At 37.1% G+C, this 21,149-nt stretch overlaps 1 pseudogene; it reads left to right on the top strand.

The window, feature by feature from the left end:
• Positions 1 to 1,985: 1,985 nt before the first annotated feature.
• Positions 1,986 to 3,204, top strand: LOC18438614 (putative xyloglucan endotransglucosylase/hydrolase protein 6; annotated as a pseudogene).
• The last annotated feature ends 17,945 nt before the right edge of the window (positions 3,205 to 21,149 follow it).

Here is a 21,149-nt window from a genome sequence, read left to right as displayed (position 1 = left end):
CTCTACTGTCTTTTCTCACATTCCACTACTCTCTTTCATCTCTTGTAAATCTACTTCTCTCATACTCTATCTATCTTTCTAAACTCGGACAACTCTCGTGAGGCTCTTCGGAAATGATTTTGCGATAGTCTAGAACTGTAGACTTCACTCTCTAACATCGAAAGTGATTTCTCGATAGTTTAGAACTACATGCCTCACTCTTTAGAATCCTCTAGAGTACTATTGACTTTGGTCTCGAAGTCTAGGGACCTTTCCGACATTCTTGGTTACCTCCTTCCAGAGGGAATGCCGAAAAGATATCTAAGTTTTGAGGGCCTTCTCTTTGTTATATTATCATTGCTCTCCCATAACATCTCTTATTTCTCGGTTCACCTTCTTCTTAGTCACTCATTTGGGAGCCTATACGAAAGTGAGCTCGCGATAGTCTAGATTTACAAACCGCAGTCTCCGTTTGCAGAAGTGACCTCTCGATAGATTAGAACTACGGAGCACATTCTCTTGAATCCCCCAGGATGCCTGTGGCCTCCTAACCTAGTATCTTTCTTGTCTCTGGTAATATCTCTTAGGAGAGGTGACGCCGGAAGGCCACCCACTTTCTGGGTCAGTTTCCTCCTTTGTCTTCTCTACTTCCTCTCTATCTACTCTTAACCCCCTCTAACCCTTATATTAGGCCTCCAATCTACCATGTAACTACAAATAGGAGGAGATTCCAAAAGATATACCTTGAAGGCCATTTTTAGTATGTGGATCCAAGTGTTATTCAGTGAAGTGAGGGAGCTGAATTCAAACCATGTTGCAAGGACATCTAGAGGGCTTTCAAAATGATCTAAGATGGCGAATTGCTCGGATGTGTTCCCCGACCCCAAAACAAGGAGGTAGGTGCACGAACCCTTCTTTATCAATTAAAATCTCTTTCTTTGTTGCTTTCTATCCATACGTCACACACACGCACACACATGTGTGTGGACCCTGCGGTTGTTCGAGAGAGAATTTGTCCGATTGGATCACCCATATCGGGCTGACCCGAGATGACAAGAAATCGGCCCGACCAATGGGTTCATAAAGCAATGTCCTAAGTTGACTCTCACTTTGAAAAAAGAAAGAAAAAAATATATGTGAGATGGCACCGACATTGGTTTTTTGAGCTTTTCTCTCACTCAATAAAAATAAAAGTAAGCTGGTTCTGATACCCAATGTTCAAACATGTTCTCTTTTGATTTTTTTAGTGAAAAATATGTGTATATTTGTTATTTGAAGCTGGTCACTTACAAAAGAAAACCAAAGATGAAGCAATTCAGACAATCAATATCTTAACCTATCTCCCATATAAAGAAAGGGTCATAGAATAAATGCTCTTCCAATTTTCTAGTACTTTGAGTATAAAAGAAGGGTTTTGTTATGGTACTTTCATGCAATATTAAAAGGTAAAAGTTTATATAAGGGTGAGGCCCTAAATAATCAAATAAAGGTGCATCTCAAAAGTTCACTAAAAGTTATTTCGATGATAAAAAATCATCAAATTGATCATCCCGACCTCAACATGTATATACATGAGAAAGAATCGATTTCATGTCTTGAAAATAGTACATGTTATTATACATTTTCGGACCGTCACTTTTCCAAAGTTTTTCAAGTCTACACCTTTTTTGTAGCTTTAAATTTTATAATGTGCAATACATTATAAAATTTTATATTTCAAGTCGGGGGAAATGCTATTAAAAAAGTATAATACTTTTCATAATACGAAATAACGAAATTCACATATAAATTTCCCAATAATAGAGACAGTGAAAGTGAGAAACCCATGAAAAGACATTTGAGGGAAAGTTGGGAGAGGGTCTTGTGGAGAGCTGGAACATAGCATAGAAGAAAGCTGTCAATTGTCGTCGGTTGAGAGCCTGGAGAAAGCGAAATGTGATAGAGAGGCGGCGCTTCCTATAAATATCTCTCCATTCCATCCCCCTCTCACCAAGCTCTCTATCTCTACAATGGAGCTCTCTTTCTCTCTCCTTCTCATCCTCTGCATTTCTTTTGTGGGGCAAGTGTGTGCAAGACCCGCCACATTTCTTCAGGATTTCTGAATCACATGGTCAGACTCCCACATTAGGCAGATACAGGGAGGATCCGCCATCCAACTGGTCCTTGATCAGTCCTCTGGTATTACTTTCTACTCATTCTTCTTAGCTCTTCATGCTTCAACAACAAACACCATGTCTGAATGATTCTTTCCTTTTTGGAATTTAGGCTGTGGATTCGCTTCAAAGAACCAGTACTTGTTTGGACGTGTGAGCATGAAGATCAAGCTTATCCCTGGTGATTCAGCCAGGACCGTCACGGCCTTCTACGTAAGAATTATACTGCGATTAGGATGATCGAAGAATAATTCAAACACAGACGATAGTATTCTCTTTCTTCTTCATTGGTGTCAATAGATATGGTTATCTTTATTTAACTTCTTTTTTATTGTAGATGAACTCCGACACTGATAATGTGCGAGACGAGCTGGATTTTGAATTCTTGGGCAACAGGTGGGGGCAGCCTTACACTGTGCAAACACATTTGTATGCTCATGGGAAGGGCGATGGAGAACAGAGAGTCAATCTTTGGTTTGATCCCTCAGCTGCCTTTCACACGTACTCCATACTTTGGAACCACCACCATGTCGTGTAAGTATACTGTAGTATGGGAAAATCACTCATCTGAATCCTTCCAATGCTCTGTTTCTTTTAACTCATGGTTGTACCATATGTATCAATGGATTCTTAACCATGAACTCAATCCATGGGTCTTCCTGAACATTGAAAAAATTTCAGGTTCTCTGTCGATGATGTGCCTATCCGGGTTTACAAGAACAACGAGGTGAGGGGGATCCCCTACCCCAAGTCCCAATCCATGGGTGTCTACTCCACGCTTTGGGAAGCCGACGATTGGGCTACTCGAGGAGGGCTGGAGAAGATCGATTGGTCCAAGGCTCCTTTCTACGCATACTACACCGCCTTCGACATCGAAGGGTGCTCAGTACCTGGGCCTGCTGCTTGTGCTTCAAACCCTAGCAATTGGTGGGAGGCTCCAGCATATCAAGAACTTGATGCTCTCCAAGCCAAGCGATAAAAATGGGTTAGAATGAACCACCTTATTTATGACTATTGCAGTGATAAATCTAGGTACCCAGTCCCCCCACCTGAATGTTATGCCGGAATTTAGAGGATTTCTCTTGCATGTTGCTTTAGTATTCCTTTAGTATGCCTTTTTTTTAAACTGTCCGTAGGATTAGAGAGCACGATGTGTGACTAGATATGGAGAGTGCGACCTCAGCCCTTTTCCATGGCGTTAGTTCAATGCTACGTGATCTTCTATTGATATTCCTTGCATGTAAACTGTGAAAGTATAAGGAGAAATGGTGTTATGTGTAAAGAAGATTGAAGTTGTGTTCATGTTCATTTGGGAGTGGAGCAGCAAGCTTCCGTGGCTGTTTGCCGGGGATGGGCTTTGCCAAAATAAATGAAGCGTGTTTGTTTTGTTAAAGCAGTCCATGCCAGACCATAGTTCTTTTTGTGGTCCATGTTGTTCCTCTATCACTTCGAATTTGTGCCGATCATTTCAAAGTAGTGAAGTAAGTCAATGGTCATAACTAAAGGCAAAGCTTTCTATGTGGTGGCATATGGGTTCCCATCCATAACACAGATTGGAATGCGGCGATATATCTTGCAAAAAAGTCATAAACATAGTAGGAGATTGGGCAACCGATTCTCCATTGGACTCCGCGATCCTGCGAAAATGGAAAAAAAATTGTCGGAATTCTTGTGGGAAACATAGCTCTCTCATTTGGCGGTCCTGGTACCTTTGTCAAAAAAAATTCTCCCATTTTCTAGATTTCGTAAATGTTTCTAAAATAGATTGGAACTCTAGAAATGATGACCGTCTTATTCATTTATCTTTGGTTCAAACCGATGATATAAGGGTGGAAACGGGCTGAGGGAGCCATGGCCCTAGTTTGGCCCTTCTCTCCATAGGACCGGCCCATGCCTAGCTTGGCCCTACAGAGCCAGAACTGAGCCATAAAAAAAAAAAAAAGAAGAAGAAGAGGGATGGACATGGCTACTCATGCTGTCACTAGACTAGCCTGGCCATTGGGCCACAATTTGTGACCCACACCCTACTTTTTTATTATTACCAGCCCTACGATAATAATTTTATTTGTGTATCTTTGGATCAAACCTAATCTTTTTTTTTTATTTGAGGAAATCATGTATTGACACTATTGGGGGGAGAAAGATGCGGTTGAATTACCAAATGAGCACTCATTTGCTTGGAATTACAAGTGGTCTTTTTTTTTCTCTTTAGTTGACAATTCTTATTTATTGTCCATTGAAACACGGGTCGGCTCTATAAACTCCCAAAACCAAACTCCAACCTTTCTTCGCCTCATTTCTTCTTTCTAATGCTCTCTTTCCTCTCTCTACAACTCTGAGCCCTCTTTCCACATAGTAGACATCTCAAGCCACAGCCTAACGGGTTTGGCTGGCTAATCAGGTATGTTCAATGTATTTGTTTTATTTTGGAGAAAATGGTAGTGAATGCATATTCGGGTATATAGGGTAGAAAAACCCCAAAACGGGGCAATGGATCACTATAAAATTACTTTTAGTTATGCCCTTGGATAGAAATCGATTGCAGCATTTTATCGAAGGACTTTTTTTCTTGTAAGAGGTATTGGTGAAGATTAGAATTCAGGTTGTATTTGTTTTTTAGGTAAGTTTGTTTTTTCTAAATTGAAATCGTTGTCTCCGTCTCTATCTCTGATGGGAAAATTGCAGAGTTCTTATGCTTTGGAAATTACAATATGTGAATTTCTGATTTTTTTAAGGTATGTGTTGAGTTTGTGTGGCCTTAAAAGGCCTTATGAGTGCTTGTAAAATGAAATAATACAGTGGAATAAGAACTCAATGGGTGTGTGGTCCCTGGTGGACTATACTAAGCAAATAATATTTGCTGATACCGGACTGTGCTTGACGATTTAGGCCAGTAGGTTAGAAAACCCAAGGTATCTAGGCATAAAGAACAAACCGAGAAAGGTTCTGGGTTATCCCTTGATGAGGTCGGAGCTTATGCCTGGATGAATGAGTCAAGGGACTATGTCACCCTTGTGTGTGATGGTGGGCCTATAAAGACGAGGGCAAAACCTCATCTATTATCCATCACACGACATGCTTATCGATAGATCGTTTGGGAAAGCCAAATATTCACCTTTTAGGGTGAAGCGTATGCATGTGCGAGAGATACCCCTATGCGTCATAGAACTATGGTCGCATAAGGTCTTGGTGACCTTGACTTGTCTTTAAGGGAGGACCTGAAATCCACAGATTGGGATTGTGACCCCTTGACTCATCGACTAGACTTTGCTGATTCGCTTATGAGCCTTGCTTGGACTGTAGGTTAAAACATTGGGTCGGTCTGATAAAGCAAGTGTGGTTCATAGTCCACAATTGAAGGTGGAGTGCCTCATGAGTGTTAATTTAATTCTTAAACTATATGCATGCATTTCCCATCATATTAATTTAATTATGTTTGTTTTATGATAAAAATTGTTTTAAAATTATTATTTGAATTTTTATGAGTCATTTGATATTTTATTTATAATTTTTGGACTTATAAAAATAAAGTTAATGATTTTACAAAAGTATAACATTCAAATAATATTTTAAAAATTAATTTGTTAAATATCATGGGGGCCCATAGGGAACATGGGCCCACCATGTACCATGTGGGTGGGGCCCACACATGGGTGGCATGCCCCACCTCTTGGTTGTTTGCTTTGTTGTCAAGTTATTGAAATTTAGGAAAGGTATCTTGTGGCATGTGATCTAATATTAGATATGGAAAAGATTGACCACATCTTATTCTAAATATTAAAAGCATATCTTGACTTGACATATCTTTGAATAGTATGAGAATGAATATGTTATTTTATGGAATGAATAATATTTAAATAAGATTCAATTTATTTAAATATATTGATAGGAAAATAGTTTAAGGAAAGGGGGATAATAGTCCAAGCACCTTCCATAATGTTGATGGCTCATCTATAGAATGGATGGCTCAGATCTCTCATCCCACAAGTAACCTTGATCAACGGTCCATATTTAATCTCAAGAAAGAGGCAAACTATGAGAAACTCTAAACCTAATTTTTCTCTATAAATAGGGTGCACCATCTCCCTATTCTCTACACTTTTCTCTCTCCCACAACTCTCTCCTCTTTCTCCCATAGGGGCACACCCCACTCTCTCTCCTCTGGGTTTCTCTCTCTCTCTCCAGCTTTCTTTCTTTAACCCTCTCTCTCCTAAGCATGTAGAGGGGCACACCCCAATGCTAAGTATCCCACTTTCTCTCTCATACTTTAAAAAAACTAAGGGTTGAAAAATTAGGGGTAAGCCAAGAAAAGTTTGGGAATTAGTGTTTGTAGAGATTTTAAGGTGAATACTCAGTTTGGCCAAAATTTACTTTCCCAAATCGAGATTAAAGCAACCGTTGATCCCCTCGCCATCGGATGTTGGTGACTCAGTCTGGGGTGTGATAAACCCGGTTGAGGTAATCTCCGGCACTCTTTTTTATTTTGTTTCTTGCTATATTTAATTATATTGGTTTTATATTCCCCAGCATAAGAATTATGGATATTTTCTTTCTTTAAAGAAAATTGGTTTAATGGCATCAAGGTTTTTAAGATCGTGGATTGGTTAGTTTTATTTTCTTTAAAGCAAGAATTATTGTAATAAGACTAAATGAAGGGGTGAAAAGAAGAAAAATAAAAAAAATATTCCCCGACAAGATCGCATTAGTCTTTCTTTCGTTGGGATCTGAGCTACTGATACTTTATGTCATTAGTTATCTTTTTCTCTTTATTGAGTCTAGATCAAGCTTGAGAATGAGATATATGAAAGCTAATGACCTTTGTGGTCAAGAAATACACCCACAGTTAAGAATTATTGGAATATTCAAACACCGAAAAGGCACTCTGCATAATGGACAATCTGGGCTATTTTGGAGTAGTGGTATGAAAAAGATAATGATGTATTTTTTTATTGCATACTTCAGTAATATTGTGTGTCTTTGAGAGTAAGATCTACCTATAAAATTTCAGTGGGAGATCCTAAGAAATTTATGGACTCATCAATGAAGGGTGTCAGTTCTGACCTTGCAGAATCCAAGAACTATCTACTGCGTTCCGTGATTTTTCTCACCAATGATATGATTTTATTTCTCACTAAAATTTCATTGTGACTTATAAAATTGAGTGTACTTTAAAAAAAAAACATTTCATCAAGAAATTCCTTGTGGTTTGAAAGATATGATCAATTTATCAGAGGGTGCGCAAGTGATGTTTTCTACAACGAAATTTATTTTCATGACTTGAAAGTCAAGATTTTATTTCTATTTTTAAAAGAATGTTTTATAGTTCACACTAAATTTTTAGACTTTCATTCTGCGTTTAGTTTCTAATAAAATTTATTTGAGAGAGAAATATCAACGGGAAGAGAGGAATAAAAATTTTGGTTTGAAGAGATGTCAACCTGAATTTTCAACAATTTGGTACGTCCTTTATTGAAGACATGGATTGCGATATTTATCAAGCCTACTTAACATAGTGATATAAGCTTGTGGAAATATATGTATTACTATTATGTGTCTACTTTAAAAAAAAATGGTTTGAAAAAAAAACTCCATGATGGTAGAGAGAAAAGACAATTCTACTATATAGTGTTCTTTATGAAATACTGTAGTATGATTTATTTTGTGACGTGAATGTCACTTGTTTATTTCTCTAAAGAAAATTATTATTTGGGATTCACACTATGATGTTATGATTTAGTTTTAAGTTTAGTTTTTAATACAAAATATTTCAGGAAGAAATTCTATAAAGATTGAGAGAAACAATTTTTTTATTGAGAGATGCTCAACTTGATTTTCAACTGAAAAAATTGCATTTTGACATAAATGTCACAAAAATAAATATTCACTAAATGGTATGATTTAGGGATGGAACTGAGCACTATTTTATATATTTTTAGTCTATTTCAATACTCAAAAGTATTCGAAGATTAATTCTTTATGAGTTGAGAGATATCATATTTGTATCATGAGATGCTCAAGTTCTATTCTGCAGTAAATTAAAAAGATGTGGCATGTTAAGGCACATCTTTGGATTCCTAATTGTGGAGAATTTTCTTTTAGGGCTCATTTAAAAAGGTTTTATAGTGTGCTATGAGTATGGTCTATTATAATAAAACTTCAAAGAGAGGTAATACAGAGTTGGCAAGATATGACACTCTATGTGAAGAGTATTCGATATGGGAATAGCAAAAAAAAGAAGAAACACAATAGCTATAAACGTATTTTAGTTTTTTCGAAATGAAGAGATATATGGATAGACTTGGTGGTAGCATAAAACGCTAAATATCAGTGGGAGAATCGAAATTGTAATATTTGAAATAATGGGATGAAGAAGAGATTTTCTTCACGGTGTAAGACAAAAGAATCCAAGTACCGAACAGATGGACACTTCATGATATGTAAAACCGATGACCAATATATTCTCCATCAGTTACGTGTATTTTCAAGATCACAAAAGCTTGTCAAACAAGTAAAAGCGATGAATCAAGAAAGCCCAGGTACCACACTACATGTTTTTGAGGTATGAGATCTATCCCACATTATATAGTAAGGTCATATAGGGAAAGATGATTCAATAACTTTGTTTAAAATGCTTTGGTTATATTTTTGCTAATTATTTTATGAATATGTATGGAGTGTATGGACATTAAGTGATAAGTGCTAACAAATTTTAAAGAGTAGATTTTGAATATCTTGTGGTTTTGTGCCTCCTTGTGCTTGAGTATGAACTACTTAAAGTAGTGATACACATGGAGATATGATTTGATCAAGGGCTTTGAGCATTAAGGATGAAACACGGGAGATGGGTATGGTTCATTCAAATATGTAAGCACAAAGAGAGTGTTCTAATGGAACTCGATCTTGGTGACGTTCCAATCAATAATGTCTATAATATGATGTGTTGTATATGATGATGATCTCTTGATAAATTCTCCATAATTATTAAAAGGAAATATTTTGTCTTGGCCTTAATAGACATTATTTAGTCATGCTTTATTTTGGACAAAATTGTAAGATCGTATGTATGATTTATTTTTATGGCCATGAACTTGACTTAGTAGGCAATTAAAGGTGACTGCGATAAAATGATTTATGAAGGCTAAGTATGTATTTTAAAATTAAATTGGATGATTTGAGAAAAGTTTAAGTCTATGAATATAATTTTGAGAAAACCACATAGTCTTGCAAGGTCCATTAAGTCTTTGTGAAAATCATTTTAAATTGTCATACTATTATATAACTATTGCTTGTGAATGCATATATATATACCATGCCAATGTTTTTTATTAAAAAGAAAAACATTGTGTCTTGAAGGTATTAATAAAAGTAGGCCAAAACCTATCATGAATTGTTGTTTTTTTAAATACATATATACCTTGACCCATGTTTCTAGTTATTTAGAATCCTCGATTACCTAAGACTTTGAACCATAGGGAATATTGTAGGAATGCCATTATGCTAGGCTGCCTTGACACATGTTGTATTGATTAGATAACTTGGTTTGTATGAATTTACTGCCAAGATATCTAGTGTGGTTGAACCTTTAAAGCTCATGAAGGTTTTTTCATATTGTGAAACCAACAGGCATTGAATTACATATTGCATGAGACTTGATATGCTACCTCATGATATATGCATAATAATGTTGAGATATATATGTTGTATGCACAATAATTGAGTGGGAGCTACTACAGTCTCAAGTTTTTTTAGCTATTTGGATATTCAGATATACAAGTGCAAGCTATCTCACAGATCCAGATGATGCGAAGTCTACATTTGGATATGTGTTCATGCTTGGAGGGGTTGCAGTATTTTGGAAATCAAAGAAACAGGATGTGATGAAATTGTCCACCATGTAGGCAGAATACGTGGTGTGTTGTTTGGTGATCGAGGAGGCCGTATGGATTAAGAAATTTTTTAATCGACTTGACTTTCACGTCTTGCGTTGTGAGACAGTAAGAATTTTTTGCGACAGCACTGTAGCGATATGCGTGTCAAAGGAGCCACGATTCCATAAGAACTCCAAGCATATAAAACAATGTTTTTATCACCTGAAGAATGATGTGAGATTGAGAAAGATCGAGATCTAGATAAAATAAATATTTCAGTGGGAGCACCTGCTAGTATTTGACATGCCAGATGGACCACCAAACTATAATGTTGTTCACCCATGGAACCTAAATGTGTGGTGTTGGTTGTATGCCTACAAAACGGCTTATTTGAATAACTCTTTTGAGCTCATGAACATACGACCCTATGCGATGAGGGTATGTGATGATCTTCTACGACAACATGTCCATGAATCGCGTTGTGATGTGAAAGATGGGCTACGACCACTTTTAGGATGAGATCCAAGCAGTAAAGAGAAAAAGGTATTGCCTCTATAAATCCTTTTGTGAAAGGATTAATGGCGAAAGCCATTATTAATGTATTGAGAAAATAAGTAAAAATGCTTGAGAGAGATTATAATTGGGAGAGAGAGATGAGAATGAGAGAAAGTGAGAAAGAGAGAATGTAAGGCCTTCAAATGCCAAGTGGAAGATGTTGAGATTATGTGGCCTTTAAAGGCTTTATGAGTGCTTGTAAAATGAAATAATATAGTCCAACATGAACTCAGTGGGAGTGTAGTCCCTCGTGGACAATACTAAGAAAACAGTGTTTGCTGATAACAGACTGTGCTTGACGATCTAGGCCAGTCGGTTCGAAAACCCAAGGTATCTGGGCATAGAGAACAAACCGAGAATGATTCTTGATTATCACTTGATGAGGTCGGAGCTTATGCCTGGATGAATGAGCCGAGGGACAGTGTGACCATTGTGTGTGATGGTAGGCTTACAGAGACGGGGGCCAAAACCTCATCCATGATCCATCACATGGCATGCATACCGATAGATCGTTCGAGAAAGCCAGTTATCCACCTTTTAGGGTGAAGCGTATGCATGTGCGAGAAATACCCCTAGTCGCATAAGGTCTTGATGACCTTGACTCGTCTCTAGGGGAGGACCAAAAATCCACAGACTGCGATTGTGAACCCTTGGATCATTGACCAGACTTTGGTGACCCGCTAATGAGCCCCTATTTGGACTGTGGGTCTTGGAAAACACTGGGTCGGTCTGATAAAGCAAGTGTGGTTAGTAGTCTACAGTTGAAGGTGGAGTGCCCCATGATTGTTAATTCAATTCTTAAACCATATGCATCCATTTCCCATCATATTAATTTAATTATGTTTGTTTTGTGATAGAAATTGTTTTAGAATTATTATTTGAATTTTTATGAGTCTTTTAATATTTTATTCATAACTTTTGGACTTATAAAAATAAAGTTATTGATTTTATAAAAGTATAAAATTCAAATAATATTTTAAAACTTAATTAGTTAAATATTATAGGGGCCCATGGTGCACATGGGCCCTCCATGTACCATGTGGGTGGGGCCTACATATGCCACACATGGGGGGCACGCCCCACCTCTTGGTTGTTTGCTTTGTTGTCAAGTTATTCAAATTTAGGAAATGTATCTTGTGATATGTGATCTAATATTAGATATAGAAAACATTGACCATATCTTAATCTAAATATTGCAAGCATATCTTGACTTGACATATATTTGAATAGTATGAGAAAGAATATGCTATTTTATGGAATAAATAATATTTAAATAAGATTCAATTAATTTAAATATATTGATGGGAAAATGGTTTAAGGAAAGGGGGATAATGGTCCAAGCACATTCCATAATCTTGATGACCTATTTATGGAATGCATAGCTCTGATCTCTCTCCCCACAGTCTCCATAATCGACGGTCTATATTCAATCTCAAGAAAGATGCAAACTATGAGAAACCATATACCTAATTTTTCTCTATAAATAAGAGTGCACCCTCTCCCTACTCTCTACACTTTTCTCTCCCCCACAACTCTCTCTCTCCTCTGTCTCCCATAGGGGCACGCCCCACTTTCTCTCCTATAGGTCTCTCTCTCTCCAACTTTCTCCCTTTAACCCTCTCTCTCCTAAGCCTCTAAAGGGGCACGCCCCAACCCTAGGACTCCCACTTTCTTTCTCATGCTTTAAAAATAGTAAGGGTTTTGAAATTAGGGGTAAGCCAAGAAAATTTTGGGGGTTAGAGTTTGTAGAGATTTAAGTGTAAATACTCAGTTTGGCTAAAATTTACTTTCCCAGTTCGAGATTGAAGCTCAACCGTTGTTCCCGCGCCATCGGATGTTGGTGACTCGGTGTGGGGTGTCATCTGCCCGGTTGAGGTAATCTCTGGCACTCCCTTTTTTTTTGTTTCTTGCTATATTTAATTATATTGGTTTTATATTCCCAAGCGTAAGAATTGTGGATATTTTCTTTGTTTAAAGAAAATTGGTTTAATGGCATCAAGGTTTTTAAGATCTTGGATTTGTTAGTTTTATTTTCTTTGAAGCAAGAATTATTGTAATAAGACTACTTGTAAGTGATCTTTGCCAAAAGATTAAAAAGAAAAGAAATGGGGAGAAAAGAAGAAAAATAAAAAAAAAAATTCTCCGGCATGATTGCATTAGTCTTTCTTTCAGTATGAACAAGACAAATCTCATATCTACAATATTTAATATCCTTTTTATTCATTTCTAGTGTTGTTTATGTTGTACTTATGGTCATAGATTATAAACCAAGACTGAGGGTTTTTTTGCTTTATCTAGAAGATTTAGGTTATGCAATCTTGTAGAAAATAAATCCCAAAATCTAGATTCTAGGTTACTTCCATTCAATCTCAATTTTGTTCTTATTCTATGGTTACGCTATATATATATCATTTTTTTTTAATTTTTTCTGGTTATGCTAGAGCATATGATGAATAAAACAAAAATTTAGTGATAAAGCTAGCTCTATTTTATTTCTGTTTGTTATCTTTTGTAGCTATGTTGGACCCTACGAAGTAAGAATCTCTACCAATTATGTGGATTTTATTATATTAATGCTACTCACCAGATTGATTCATGGTCAGTGGTGGAGTTAGATTATTGGTTTACCATGGTGGTTATTTTGAGCGTAACCAAAATGATATCTGATAACCAAAATGATAAATGGATATGTTACAAAGAAGGTAACTTAAAAGCCACACTATATAATGCAGATAAGTCACCACATCAACTAAAGGCTCATATCGAAGCTCTAACCAAAGCGGTTTGAAAATTATGTATCATGAAAAACAACAGCTAATGGATTTAGTTGATATAATAGATAATGGGGATGTAATATATATGATGATGGTGGCCTCCAATATATATGTATGTGTTGCAAGCTAGCCATCACAACCAAATCCAGTGGAGCATTAGCCCTTTGTTCATATATCTGCTCCATCAACAAGAGATAGGTATGTGTGACAAACGACCTTTAATAATTATATTTGAATGAATTCAAATTATATTTGAACTACATGTTGATCGATACCTACTAAATTCTTGAAATGTTTCCTCACAGTTGCCCTACTGTACAAGTGAATGACCTTACAATGAGTGACATAGCAGAAGTCTAAATCCGAGTGCGAGCAAGTGATGGAACATGATGTAGAACACATGACGCTCTTAGAGATCCCACTCATATCAACACGTCAAGGGTGGACCTAATTGTGGGAAAGGATTTCGATACTGTTGTGGAGTTACGTAATCACTTAGTTGACTATGCGATATATCATAATTTTGTGATAAAGTACCATAAAAATAATCAAGGGAAAGTTAGTGCATATTGTAAATGAGCACTGCATTACACTTGGCACGTGCAATGCTTTAAAGTCAGATAGAAAAAATCTTTCAGGGTGAGAGAATTTATAAATGAGCACAATTGTAGAGGACCAATGGGCAGGACACATCAGCCATTTACAGGAAGGCAATGGGTTGCAAAAAAGCTTAAAGCTTCACTAAAAGACTCTCAGACCTAAAGACATTACAAATGACGTTCAGCAGAATCATGGGGTCCCATTATCATACATACAAGCTAGGTGTCGCAAAGAAGGTGCAAGGGTAATGATCCTAGGCACAGAAGCGCAATCATGAACTAAACTACCTATCTATCTTGAGAAATTGAATATCCCTAACACTAGAACTATTTCATTCATACAAATCGATGAGAAATATATATTTGAGCATCTCTTTCTTTGCTTTTATCCATGCCATAATTGATTTCTACATGGTCGTAGGCCATTGTTAGTGTTAGATGGGATGTTCTTTAGGGGAACATATCTGGTGATCTTATTGGCTGCAATAGCTGTAAATGCTAATGGTGGCACTTTCCTATTGCGTTTGCAGTGTAGAGCATGCGCCATCTCGTAGACAATTTCAAGAGGAAATTGAAGAACAGAGTATTCATAAATAAGTTGGGGAATGGGCATGCGCATTATCTACTGAAGGATTCAAGGAAGAGATAAATTGAAGAGATAGAGGCTTACAATTGGATAATGAAAAAGGGAAAATAATATTGGGTGAATACTTATATCGAGGGCAGCGATACAATCATCGTACATCCAATATGTATGAGCAGTTTAATAGTTGGATTTTAGAGGAACACGACAAGCCTCTCATCGAGATGTGCGCAGGCTTAAGAATAAAGTTAATAAAGAGATGGGTTGAACATTGATAGGAAGCTGAAATGTGGAATGGTGTGCTAGTGCCTAAAGCACAAGATGTCATAAATGAATGGATTACGAAGTTAAAGGTTCGAGAATACATATGGGTTGCAGGCAAAAAATATGAGATCCATGAGGTGATGATGCATGTTGTAGATCTAGATGCTCGAACATGTTCTTGTAGAGTGTGAAGGAATAGCGGGTTGCTATGTACATATGTAATTTTTGCTATGGATCACTGTCACCTCCGAATAATAGACTTTTGTGAGTTGTATCTCACTGGACCCCTGTACACCTGAATATCGTCCTGTGCTAGACTCGGTGCCTTTGACTGGAGCTTTTAATAGAACTATATATCCCCCAAATACCAAGCGACACCCAGGCAAGCTGAAGATGTAGTACAGGCGGATATATGCCACAAATACTAGGGTGTCTGTAAATGTTGTGGTGAGGAGGGCCACAATAGGAGGAGCTGTAAAGAACCAATCAGTACTCCATTCCCTCTAACATCCGGCAGAACAAGTGCTTATGGATCATTTGTCTAGTCTTCAATGTGGCGCTGCTTCTCAATTTTTTGACTGTTTAAATTGATGTATTTATATTGACTCTATAGATGGTGTTTATTTTGAGAAAGAAACTTTCGCATTTAGATGGTGTTTGTTTTGAGAAAGAAACTTTTGCATTAAGATGGTGTTTGTTTTGAGAAAGAAACTTACGTTCGTATTTGTAGTTGAATGGGATGTAAATTTTGATGCAATCACAATTTGATGCATTTGGATGGTGTTTATTTTGTATTTGGATGGGATGCAAATTTGATGCAATCATAATTTGATGAAAAATTGATGTAAAATTGGGTGTAAGTTTGATGTAAACTATCGTTTAAAATTGGATGCATTATTGGTACACCGAGCGCCATTTGAAGGTTAGGGTGAATACTTATATCGAGGGCAGCGATACAATCATCGTACATCCAATATGTATGAGCAGTTTAATAGTTGGATTTTAGAGGAACACGACAAGCCCCTCATCGAGATGTGCGCAGGCTTAAGAATAAAGTTAATAAAGAGATGGGTTGAACATTGATAGGAAGCTGAAATGTGGAATGGTGTGCTAGTGCCTAAAGCACAAGATGTCATAAATGAATGGATTACGAAGTTAAAGGTTCGAGAATACATATGGGTTGCAGGCAAAAAATATGAGATCCATGAGGTGATGATGCATGTTGTAGATCTAGATGCTCGAACATGTTCTTGTAGAGTGTGAAGGAATAGCGGGTTGCTATGTACATATGTAATTTTTGCTATGGATCACTATCACCTCCGAATAATAGACTTTTGTGAGTTGTATCTCACAGGACCCCTGTACAACTGAATATCGTCCTGTGCTAGACTCGGTGCCTCTGACTGGAGCTTTTAATAGAACTATATATCCCCCAAATACCAAGCGACACCCAGGCAAGCTGAAGATGTAGTACAGGCGGATATATGCCACAAATACTAGGGTGTCTGTAAGTGTTGTGGTGAGGAGGGCCACAATAGGAGGAGCTGTAAAGAACCAATCAGTACTCCATTCCCTCTAACATCCGGCAGAACAAGTGCTTATGGATCATTTGTCTAGCCTTCAATGTGACACTGCTTCTCAATTTTTTGACTGTTTAAATTGATGTATTTATATTGACTCTATAGATGGTGTTTATTTTGAGAAAGAAACTTTGCATTTAGATGGTGTTTGTTTTGAGAAAGAAACTTTCGTTTGTATTTGTAGTTGAATGGGATGTAAATTTTGATGCAATCACAATTTGATGCATTTGGATGGTGTTTATTTTGTATTTGGATGGGATGAAAATTTGATGCAATCATAATTTGATGAAAAATTGATGTAAAATTGGGTGTAAGTTTGATGTAAACTATCGTTTAAAATTGGATGCATTATTGGTACACCGAGCGCCATTTGAAGGTTAGGGGAATGCGTATTACAACTCGTACCAGTAGAACTGAAAAAATTGAAACTTTGAAATCAGAAAAACCTAAAAAAATTAGGTCCAGATTGCTGTCCAATGGAACAAGTACCAGACTGCTCTAAAGGCTTTGCAGCTGTCTGGTACTTGCTCTACTGAACAGAGTTTGGGAAAAAAGTTGCTTTGGAGCTGTCTGGCATTTTAGATACCAAACGATGTTTTGAAAAACATAAGCTTTGGAGCTCTCCGGCACTCTGGATACCGGAAAATTTGGAAAATATCTTTGGAGTTGTTTGACACTTGATACCGGACTGTTCTAGAAAACATAAGCTTTGGAGCTATTCGACACTCTAAATACCAGACAAAATTCTGGAAAACAGAAGCTTCGGAGTTGTCCAGCACTCTAGAACCGGACAACGCTCTGGAAAACAATACTAAGCCACCGGATTGTTGTCTGGTAGAGCAACTACTGGACAGCTTCAAAGCTAAATCCCCAGATTTTTGTCATTCATTAACCTGCTATTACACATCATTCATTAACCTTGAAACAAATAATTTTACATCACAATTACAACAACTTTGGCAATGAATTAAACTGCCTTAATTACTGAAAAAGCCCTAAACTGAAGCCAAAATCCAACCAATTTCACATCAATCAAATTCACTTCAAAATGAAGGAAATCCCTTTCACATAAAAAAAATTCACTTCAAAATGACATCCCTTTCACATCAATAAAATTCACTTGAAAATGTCATAATTCCCACTTGTGAACCTTAAGCCAAAACTGTTATTCAAATTTACATGAACAATCCACTATATCAAACCTTTTCAAAATTAGAAGAGAAAATCAACGTCCTCTTCTGGGGGGAATACTTTTTATTTGCTTCTCAAGGTCCCTGCACTGGGACCCAGTCTCTCATCAATCTTGATCCCCTTAGACGGTGCAGATCGTCCTCCTGAAGATCTTCCTATGGCCTCTGGAGTAGTGGCTCAGCTTTTAATACAGGCTGTTCTTCAGAGTCATCACTAGACTCCCCCTCAAGTGCCTCTTGCTCGTCTCCCATGAACTCGCCTTTAGACAACATCATATCTCGCTTGAGCTCCCTTAAGTATCGATCTTTCGTCTTTGGGTCTTTAGCCACCAGGACATTGTCAACAATTTATATCAAATGATCTGCTTTGGTCCACTGAAACACTACAATTACATTCAAGATATTATCAAGAAAAAGGAAAAATGAAATTTTAAAGCATAATTTTGAACTAAATACAAATTTATCGTGTTTTCACCATACCTTCAGGTTCATACGCAATCATTTGAGGGTTCTTTAGGTTTTGAATTCTAGTGATGGAAACTCGCACATACCTTGTTTCATATACCTTCGAAGGTAAACCACGACTCTCATCTAGCTCGCTTGTCTGACGGTACAGAACCCGGTCACACCATTCTCTAATTTGAGGGGCAAGCGCTTGCTCCAATTTTTTTCATTTTTACACGATTGCTTTGCTCTCTCTTATCTAATGAGAACTACTGGAATGGGCTGCCTCAGAACAAACTATCTCAGGACTCGATCTGGAAGGTGCTACTCTACTATGTTGTCAAATAACGCACATGTCATGCAAAGAGCGGTCTCAATGCCTCCCTATCTAAAACCGCCGCATCTTCGTCCTCAGCACCTGTGTCCTTCTGGGCTACATATGGGTTCCATAATACCTATAAGCATGGATAACAACATAAGCAGATATGCATAAATAATTATGAATCATAATATCTATCAAGCGCAAGATGTACGTGTATATATATATATATATATATATATATATATATATATATATATATATATATATATGGGAAAAGTTTATATAGAGCCGAGGCTATAAACATTCAAATTAGAGGCTACCTTGAAAATTTCTTTAGAATAGGTTGTTTTGATGCTCAAATACCTTCAAATTGATCATCTCGACATCAGAAAAAAATGGATTTCAAGTTTTGAAAATAGGGTATTTTGTAACGCATTTTTTACCGTCAATTTTCAGGATTTTTAAGTTTTCATAGATATATCGATCTACACTATTTTTGAAGCTTTAAAATTTATAAATACAAATGAAAATATATTTTAAGGCTATCACAAAGATTTTCAGTATTGAAACCACATATCTCAACACTATTTGAAAGTAGGCTCTAAATTGATTGTTTAAAGCCTAGGCTCTATACAAATCGCACCATATATATATATATATATATATATATATATATATATATATATATATATATGGGATTAGTATATATAATGAAATGCAATTACCCTTTTATGTTCAAGGAGATCTAATTCATGCCGATAGTATGCGACATTGTGGAATGAGTTCTCCGTTTGCTTAGCTGCACCCATCTTTCAACTCTTGACATATCAACTTTGATCTGTTGACTGATTTGAAGTACTCGAATACCCAAGCCTCACCAACATACGTACAATAATTACATATACATATATATAATAGAAAAATAGTATGAAACCTACAATTTCATGCCTATGACTCATAAAAATAAATAATAATTAGCAAAATAAATGAGTTTACCTGAAGGAGAGTCACACACCTAGAGAGGTGACTACCGGGTGCCACGCCATTATCACGCAATAAATCTTGCGTCCCCTTCTTTACTTTTACAACTACAAACTTCTTGAGGGTCCGAAAAAGATATGCACGGGTTGCGACCCCCTATGCATACTGCCCCACAATATCAAAATCCTCAAACAAGGTCAAATATCAAATAGGGACTTCATTTCCGTTCGAGTGAGAAAAATGGTATTGCCTACTTAATGAATCAAATATGCCCTATTGTGTTGTTCTATTTTACTTGTGTGAGTTTATCTAGTCGATCCAAGCAAGGCCCCTAGTTATTGGAACCAAAAAAATGGGCTGCTCAAGTTGGAAGAAAGCCCTTAAGTAAGGCCCCCAGTTGTGGGAACCAAAAAGAAGGACTAATGAACTGGGAAGAGAGCCCTTAAGCAAGGCCCCCACCAGTCGCTCAAGTCTCTTCTCCCCCTAAATCCTTGACGACATTGGGTCTACAAGCCCTTAAACAAGGCCCCCAGTCATCAAAGCACCTCGGTCATTCCCCAGGAGAGAAACTTGGCACGATTTATCATTTTTCCATCATGTTGCTGCTAGTAGCTGAGAAGAAAAACGAAAGACAGAGGATAAATTTTGATTCTGAATGTTGTCTCGAAGGACATTCATTCGCTTCTCTCGAAGCACAACATTCAGCGGGGCAAACTATTATAGGGTATTTTTCAATACTTGTATCCCTGGTACGAATAAAGAGGAAGCCAATTGTGACCTAAGCCTGCGGTTACCAAAATACCTGCAAACTACGAAAGTACTATTAAAATAAACCCTGATCTGGAGCGAGTTTATGAAAGGTGATGGATTGGTCCCAGAAAGCAAGTGGGGGTAGAACTTGACTCCTTAGGAATACTTCTCAAGTTTCATAGAGATCCAACGAAGTTAAGGTGGATCAGACACAAAACCAGTTTTCAATTTCGGGCCCTAACCTGCTGAAAAAGCACCTTATAACTACAACCCTATCACTCGAGTCTCCTATGAACACCAGTCGACTTTCGCCAGATTTAAAAGGTCTGAAAACCTTCAGATATCAAATTTCAGGTCATTCGGATGATTTTAGACCATTCTGCAGTCAACTTACCCAAAAAAGGTAGGTTACACACTATTCTAGTGCACCCTCGGTGAACCGGTTTCCATTTATGGAAACCGTGTCTTAGGATTTCGAGATTACCTTCAAAAGGCCATAACTTCTCCATCTTAAGTCGAATCAAGCCCAAATTTCAAGAGGTTCTTCGTCTCGTTGACGCGCGTATTTTTTATATATAGCACGACCCGTGACACCGACCAAGACGGAAGAAATCCTAGAGAGAAGTTGCTCAAAAAAATTCATGTATAACATATTTTTTCAAGAAGGAAATCTCCTCAATCAAACGGTCATATCACGAAGCCTTGAGTTGGGATCGACTTGAAAACAAGTATGTTGCAACCGTGATATCGAGGGCTTCAATCCCAAGTAAACATCATATGTGATAAACGACCGAAAAGGCTGTATTTTGAGGTTGTAAAAATGATAAACAGCCAAAAAGGCTGTATTTTAAGGTTGTAAAAAGAGGTATTTTCTTGCGACCAGAATCCACATTCCGGCAACTTCCCCTATTCGGAAAGCAATGATCTGGTCACCAAATCGAGCAATTCTTGTCATAAAACGATCATGGCGGCTTCCCTGTCATTCTATGATAGAAAGATCAAACTAAAATGTCAAGAAATGGACAAGATCCGAGATCTAACAATGCAAGTTTCACATCTTTTGATTGATTTTGTCAAGACCTCAAAACTTCGATTCAAGGATCAAGT

The sequence above is a fragment of the Amborella trichopoda genome, chromosome 12 (genome assembly GCF_054954075.1).
Source record: "Amborella trichopoda isolate Santa Cruz 75 chromosome 12, AtrichopodaSantaCruz75HAP2 v2.0, whole genome shotgun sequence".
Classification (NCBI taxonomy): Eukaryota; Viridiplantae; Streptophyta; class Magnoliopsida; order Amborellales; family Amborellaceae; genus Amborella; species Amborella trichopoda.
This window is presented reverse-complemented; position numbering and strand designations above follow the sequence as displayed.